Source organism: Palaemon carinicauda, chromosome 35, assembly GCF_036898095.1.
Source record: "Palaemon carinicauda isolate YSFRI2023 chromosome 35, ASM3689809v2, whole genome shotgun sequence".
In the NCBI taxonomy this organism is placed as follows: Eukaryota; Metazoa; Arthropoda; class Malacostraca; order Decapoda; family Palaemonidae; genus Palaemon; species Palaemon carinicauda.
In genome coordinates, this window is record NC_090759.1 from 30,293,369 (window position 1) to 30,300,775 (window position 7,407).

The 7,407-nt window shown below is 36.9% G+C and overlaps 1 protein-coding gene across 8 annotated transcripts in view; it reads right to left on the bottom strand.

The window, feature by feature from the left end:
- Positions 1–5,805, bottom strand: part of LOC137627679 (zinc finger protein 160-like) — a 147,650-nt gene extending 141,845 nt beyond the window's left edge. For 6 of the 8 annotated variants that reach the window (XM_068358875.1, XM_068358877.1, XM_068358878.1 and 3 more), the window contains exon 1: positions 5,713–5,805. The gene's annotated coding sequence lies outside the window, so the exon portion shown is untranslated. Of the gene's footprint in view, positions 1–2,716; positions 3,382–5,370; positions 5,527–5,712 lie in introns of those variants that run through there. The other 2 variants (XM_068358872.1, XM_068358873.1) reach the window with 2 other exon arrangements.
- Positions 5,806–7,407: the final 1,602 nt, after the last annotated feature.

Below are 7,407 nucleotides of genomic sequence, written 5' to 3' on the forward strand. Positions count from 1 at the left end.
GTTAAGCTGTACTGCAGTAACAGTACTGAATATATAATAATATACACTATACAGTATTAGTATTATTAGATAGGAACAACAGTGTTTTGTTGTTATTTATTGGGTGGTGTGGCGATGACTTTCGTGTTATGAATTGTCTAATCTTGTACTTTAGTTGTGTCAATAATGTAGAATTGCCATTGAAAAGCAATAAGAATTATAATACCGCAATAGAGAGTTACCTAGTGTGTTAGCAGATCACGCATAGGCAGCGATCTGTGTTCTAGGGGGGTTATGAGTTAACCTACAGTAGGGCACCAATTATACCGGATTTTTGCCCTTCATGGGTGTCTTTCTTTGTTACCTAACCCCAACAAAGCTGGAGGGCTGACTACAGAGACTCAAATGATTACCATGAGCAACATATGCATGTTAACACTCGCCACAAGAAGAGTAACAAGATAATGTTTATTTGCAAGGGAAGAGACCCACGGCAGAGCAAAAACCATTTTAGAGACACGATGTGAATCATAGGTAATTATGATACTTTAATTTCATGCCACTTATACGATCCATATATTTTTCCAACTGGTTATCTTCTGTTTATTATGCATTTCTGACCATCACTATTGCTGCAAATTACTTGTTTATAGTGCTTCCCAACACAAATCCCATTTCTCCTTGGGGTCCCCTCATAATTCTTATTAGATAGGGGGAGAGTTAAAAAAAATTAATGAACAGGTGGTTTGTTCCAACATTCACGGCCATAAATGGATAAAATACAAGATAACAAGTAAAAAATATACAAAATATACTGTATGTGGTTCATGTACTGTATTTGGTTAAAAATTAAAGTACCATATATTTATCCCCACAGTCATTCTCACGAAAGTAACCATGTGCTTAGAAAATGAAATTGCGTGTTGACTTTCTATGTTTTTGGTCAAGGAGAGATGATGCCTTTAGAAATATAAGCATGATAGTTATATGAAAAAAATAGTCTCAAAAGGAAAAATTATGAAAAAATCACCATGCAAATCAAGGAAAACTTTCCTGAACTTGCTGACTTCTTTATACCTAGGTATAATCTCATTACGTTAGCTTGTATGCATTATCATATTGTATAAACACATATCTTTGATATTTTACAGTGTTTCTCTACTTTAACTCATATACTGATTCTGACTCTAGTTGGTGTCAACAAGGTTAGGAATAGCCTATCTAGGTAGCCAGGGGTGTAAGTACTTGGTTGGTACAGGCATAAATTTTGTCAAATCGATCTACTTTGTGGGGAAAATGTTGTCTATCTTGATAGGAAATACGATGTTATAAAGACAGTTTAACGATTTATGAAATACCATTTAGTATTACGTTACCAGCAGTCAAGCCGGTTGGGAGGCAAAAGCAGGACCGTCACTTGGTCTCAGTTTAAGGTTACGGCAGTCTAAGGGGGGAGGTCGCATGCTGGGGGCATAGTCGCCCCTCCCCTCTGGTAAATAAGTGGGTATGGATATGGCTCTTAGTTTATGTTAGGTGGTGTTCTTGAGTTTGATTCCCTTTTAAAAAGTGGTTTTTGTCATAAATTTTGGGGATTTTAGAACAAAATTTGAAAATTATGAGTTTCCCCAAATTATTTGCATCAGAACAGTTCAAAGTACAGGTACATACCTATAAATAAACCAGGAACACTTCTTATTTTCTTCATTACAAATATTTGTAATGAAAAACATTTACCAAAATTTCAATTACTGACCCACTATGTCCTAACCCACTACAAAGGCTCCCCTAAGGCTTATGAAATATTGAGGGTGTATGTATGATAGTGGCCACCTGCATGTATGATGATGGTCATTTCAATTACTGATCCACTATGTCCTAACCCACTACAAAGGCTCCCCTAAGGCTTATGAAATATTGAGGGTGTATGTATGATAGCGGCCACCTGCATGTATGATGATGGTCATTTCAATTACTGACCCACTATGCCCTAACCCACTACAAAGGCTCCCCTAACCGTAGCTTATGAAATATTGAGGTATATGTACGACAGCGGCCACATGTATGTATGATGATCATTTCAATTACTGACCCACTATGTCCTAACCCATTACAAAGGCTCTCCTAAGGCTTATGAAATATTGGGGTGTACAGTATGTACGATAACGGCCACCTGGGTAAATTTACAGTTTCATCCATTATGTGGAAAATGGAATAAAAATATATTTGTTGCATCAGAAATAGTGTAGTTCCAACGAATTTAACGTTTATTTTGACCGCAAACCATCCGATTTAGGGATTTACTATGGAGTTAAAACAACAAGTTTTTCCAGAAAAATCAGTTTTTGTAACCATGTTTTTATTGTTTTTGTTTCATATTATGTTGTAATGCAGAAATACCCTACTTTATCCCAACAATTATGGGGGACACCAGGTGGGAACCGGGGTTTTGGGTGGGGGGGGGGGGCGTCAAATGATATTTGCAATAATTAATGTTCCACCACCCCTCCCTCTATACCCCTACCTAGCCCTACAGGGGGGGGGCCCTCCCCCCCCCCTTAAGGCCAGAGTGATTTTCAGGGCACTACCGAACCTAACAAACCCACCTAACCTAGCCTAGGGGCCCTGTACCCCTACGGGGGGGGGGCGGCCCCCGGCGGCGGCGGCGGCTTCACCCCCTGCGACCCCCCCTTTACCCCGGGCTAAATTTAAATATATATTTTGTTAAGTCACTTCTTACCTTAAATGGAACCTGACGATGATGATGTGGAAGGTTGTGGTTGACCCTCTTCTGAATCATCAATAGCTACTGGAACCCGTTGTGCCTCAGATTGTGGAGGATACAGTTTGCTGGCCGTAATAAAAAAATGATGGAGCAGCTCCTCCTCAGGGTATTTGTGTATAAAAATAAAATGTGACAAATACTGCCTGAAGTATTCACAACGGTTACCAGGCCGTTGTATCCATTTCTTCAGCTCCCGCCAAAGACGTTCAATGTTTTGGGTGTGGATGTCGGGGTTTGAAGGATCCACAAAATTTTCTGAATGGTTTACAGTACGGTGATCGTATCCGAGAGACTGCAGAGAGTTATAAGCCCGCCACTTATCACTAACAACAATGCTGCCCCGTTTAATGTACTTCTCAATTAAAGGGATGAGGGTGGCTGCATCACGCTTCTGTGGTAATGGGTCAATTAAAGGCACAATAAATGTTTTTTTGGACTGCCTCTCAATACCCCCGAACACCCATATGTCACTCAGAGGCCTTCCACGGTCATACTTCCGTTTTCCAAAATGAGATTCGTCAATCTCAACGAGTACACCATCACCACCAATAGCCTCTTGGTTATCAAAACTAAATTCAGTCACTTCTGAACAAAAGCTTCTCCAGTCTACACTAGTAGAAGGAGATATACTAAGGCCCTTAATAACAAAATGGTGGTCCAAACACTTATGCAACCAGTGATTGACAAATAAAATTAATTTCCATGGGGGAAGGTGGGACCCGTGAAGAAAAGTTCCCTTATAGTCACTAACACTATAATTACACAAACGCCTTTTCTTCGTTTTAGGTATTTTCACCGATTTTGTACAATACCACACATGTCTATCTTCACGGAAAAGTAAAGGCGAATCACATTTAGCACACTGAACACTTATAGGTACAGTAATACTAAATGCTCTCTAAGAAACCGAGTCACAACGTCTGGGGTACCATTATAATTACCATGAAATCGGCCGATCACCTCAAAATAAGAATAGCGACATATATCGCACACCTGCACCGGAGGATCCATGACAGTTAAGTAACGAGAAGACTGAACCGGCAGGTTTCCAACCCAAAAACAAACGACAATCAGGAGTTTCTCCCATAATGAAATAGGAAAAAAAACAAAATATTATCGGTTACAATGTTATATTGCACGAAAAACAGATCCTTGAAACAAGAATAAGAGAAAAAATGAATCGTCCAATAATAACCCTTGAAAAGATCCCAGTAGTATTTTGATTGGAGGAGCGACATTAGTGGGAGGAGCAAATGCGCATTCAAGCAAATATTGTCACATTACGCAATGGGGGGAGCCAAGTAGGATGAAAACAGATATACAAACTAACAAGAGGTAGGCTACCTTGCGTGCCCATGGAAAGATATACACTAAACTTAGAAAAAGTCAAGACCTTCAATACCTGAAATAGTTTTTTCTCTGTAAGTATGCATTAGCGACAATAATGTATTGAGATTAAGTATTTTGTTATCACGTGCTTTACTAGGGAAATATATAATTATAATACATTCCCCATAATGGATAAAACTGTAATAATACCGCCACCTGTATGTATGGTGATGGTAGGCTAAGATATAGCAGTGTAAGGGGGTTCATAAGGTTAAGTAGGTAAGGACACAGCTTGTAGGTTGGGTTAGGTGTGGAAGTTTAGGTTGAGTGGCATTCTTGTGCATAGGTTTTGGAGAAAACGGTCTAGGGAACGACTAAAAAATTGGAAGGAAATTCCAATTTTCTATGCACGCAGGAGGAACTGGCCACTTATATACAAAGACTTCAAACTATTGTTAAAGGATATATCTAGACCCACTATCAAACAATTTTCTGTTAAAAGGCATACTTGTATCAACACATACATCACAGCTGAGCCAGGTCTTCTGAAAGTCATTTAACTTTTATAATATCTCTGCTTTTATTGTTTTAATTGAATATTAGGGATGTATAAATGATAGCGGCCACCTGTACGTATTATTAGGGCTAACTTAAAATACGGCAGTGTAAGGGGGGTCGCAGGGGGCATTAGCCCCCTGTTAGGTAATTAGTTAAAGACACAGCTTGTAGGTAAAGTTAGGGTGAGAGTTCAGGTTAGTTGATGTCCATTTTCAATCCACGCGGGAGGAACTGGCCGCTAATATACAAAGGCTCCAAATTTTCTTTATTCATAATATAAGATATTGGCATCAATGACCTTAGATGTCAGGATGCCAGAAAACTTTAAATCAATCAATCACAGCCAAGATGGTTTCTTAAAAAATTGTGACAACGACAAACACGGCATGAAGAACGCATGTGAGAACTACGGTAAAGCATGACGTTAATTTCTTAGAAAAGTTGATGACAAATTCAACAAAAGTCCAAGGAAATACAGCTATTGTGAAAGCACCTTTAGGGTACCACTAAGCCTACCCCAAGACCTTAAATTGGCCTGACATTGATTGCTAAAGCCACTGGGTACCACTTAAACACGATACTTCTCTGGCTAGGCTAGACAGAGCGCTTGAAGTGCAAGAATGTTATTGTATCAAACCATAGATAAGGCACAAGCCATAAACAATAGCTTACAATCGACCAACGAAATCAACACTTAAAGACAATAACAAATTGATGCTAACCTTACAATACTGATTGACTAACTGTCGAAAGACTATTGTCAACAACTTAAAATCTTTCATCTGCAGTCAATGTTATTAAATGTCTCTTTAAATCACACTAACAATCTAACATCTGCGTTTGTTTACATGTGATCTATATGAAAATAGACATGTACTCCTTCGGAAAGGAGGAATTACATACCTAAAACAATTTCCACTTTATTTATATTTAAGAAAACAGCCATATCAATATCATTATCGGTGTCGGAATGAACTTAAAATAAAACATTGGCATCTGGTGTTAACAGGCTACCTAAATATAAGAAGATTCAATGAAAATTGAATTTATGCTAATAATCCTACCGTTGGCAAATGGAGACGCTCAGAGGGTTTGATCAGAATGTCCAGCAATTCTCCAGAGTTACGGAACCTCTTTACCCGCTGACGAGTGACGAACGGCCTGTCATCACCAAATTCACCAATTACCATTCATATGGAATATTGTTTAAAATATTGATATGATAACATTAATGTGCTCAATTTAATTCATAACGCAGAGTGCATGCCTTAAAACAACCCACAATATATATATATATATATATATATATATATATATATATATATATATATATATATATATATATATATATATATATATATATATATATATGTATATATATATATATATATATATATATATATATATATATATATATATATATATATAAAACAAGATGAAGTTGGCACGTAGCATGGCTAAGTTGAGGCTAAACTATAAAATTATATTTCACGATGAGGCATATTATTATCAGCATTATTATTCTTATTATTATTATTATTACTATCCAAGCTACAACCCTAGTTGGAAAAGCAAGATGCTATAAGCCCAAGGACTCAAATAGGGAAAAATTCCCAGTGAGGAAAGGAAATAAGGAAATAAATAAATGATGAAAACAAATTAACAATAAATCATTCTAAACATAGTAACAACGTCAAAACAGATATATCATATATAAACTATAAAAAGACTCATGTCAGCCCGGTCAACATAAAATTATTTGCAGAGAGTTTGAACTTTTGAAGTTCTACTGATTCAACTACCCGATTATGAGGATCATTCCACAACTTGGTCACAGCTGGAATAAAACTGTGTAGTATTGAGCCTCATGATGGAGAAGGCCTGGCTATTAGAATTAACTGCCTGCCTAATATTACGAACAGGGTGGAATTGTCCAGGAAGATTTGAATGTAAAGGATGGTCAGAGTTATGAAAAATCTTATGCAACATGCATAATGAACTAATTGAACGACGGTGCCAGAGATTAATATCTAGATCAGGAATAAGAAATTTAATAGACCGTAAGTTTCTGTCCAACAAATTAAGATGAGAATCACCAGCTGAAGACCAGACAGGAGAACAATACTCAAAACAAGGTTCAATAAAATGGGATTGTTTTCGAAGAGAAGATACTTGATTCATAAAATAGATTTTTTTTTGTTTGCCACCATACCCAAAACGACAATACAGAACCAAAATTCGTTTAAATGGGGACGTGCAGTACTAGAGCTAAAGTTAAATGTACCATGGGTTAGTCTTCGATTTGATAAAAAACAAAAAAAAAAATATTCATGAAGATCAGCATAAATGTCACTTATAACTTGAATCATTCTACTAAACATACACACATAAAATAATTAATAGGGGTACAGATCTATTGCCAGTGATATTACAAACAAAATTGGGAAAAACACAATGCTAAGCCATTAAAATATTTAATAAAAAATAACACGAGGAACAACCGATTCACAGAAAAAACAGTTGGCCTTCACTATATTTCAAGATCATTAAAAATTTTGACTTCAAGTTTTCCCAAAACCATAGGCTTGTCTTAAAACAAAAACACACGATTTTTTTTTATTTATTGCATAAATTGACTTTCAAGATAAATTTCAAAACATGATACATATGAAAAGAAACCTCTGACTTGAGGGTAGGCCTACACACAAGCTCATTATTCTATCTGTTTCCTCATTTCCTTTCCTCACTGGGCCATTTTC